This window comes from Rhagoletis pomonella, unplaced genomic scaffold (genome assembly GCF_013731165.1).
Source record: "Rhagoletis pomonella isolate Grant_MI unplaced genomic scaffold, Rhpom_1.0 Rhpom_scaffold_00003, whole genome shotgun sequence".
Taxonomy (NCBI): domain Eukaryota; kingdom Metazoa; phylum Arthropoda; class Insecta; order Diptera; family Tephritidae; genus Rhagoletis; species Rhagoletis pomonella.
Genome location: NW_023458557.1, coordinates 91156762 through 91157052, shown reverse-complemented (window position 1 = coordinate 91157052; position 291 = coordinate 91156762).

Genomic DNA, 291 nt, shown 5'->3' with positions numbered 1-291 from the left:
GTAGCCCTAAAGATTGTTACCAGATCAACCAAATAATAAACACCTTGCAGAGAACGTTTAAAACAGAGAAGCAGCAACACGCTACTCGTTGGTATTTTGTAATAGATCAGAAATCGGCTAGAAGCTCACCACGTTAAATTTTTAACATCAATAGCTCTAGAATCTCACCATTTTTTAACAGCGTGAGCGCAGAGCGGCACAAAATAACAGAATTCGAATAAATTAGCAATTGTGAAATGTTATTTTTGTGCACGTTTATATCTATCAACAAAAATGACTTTTGATAGTTAT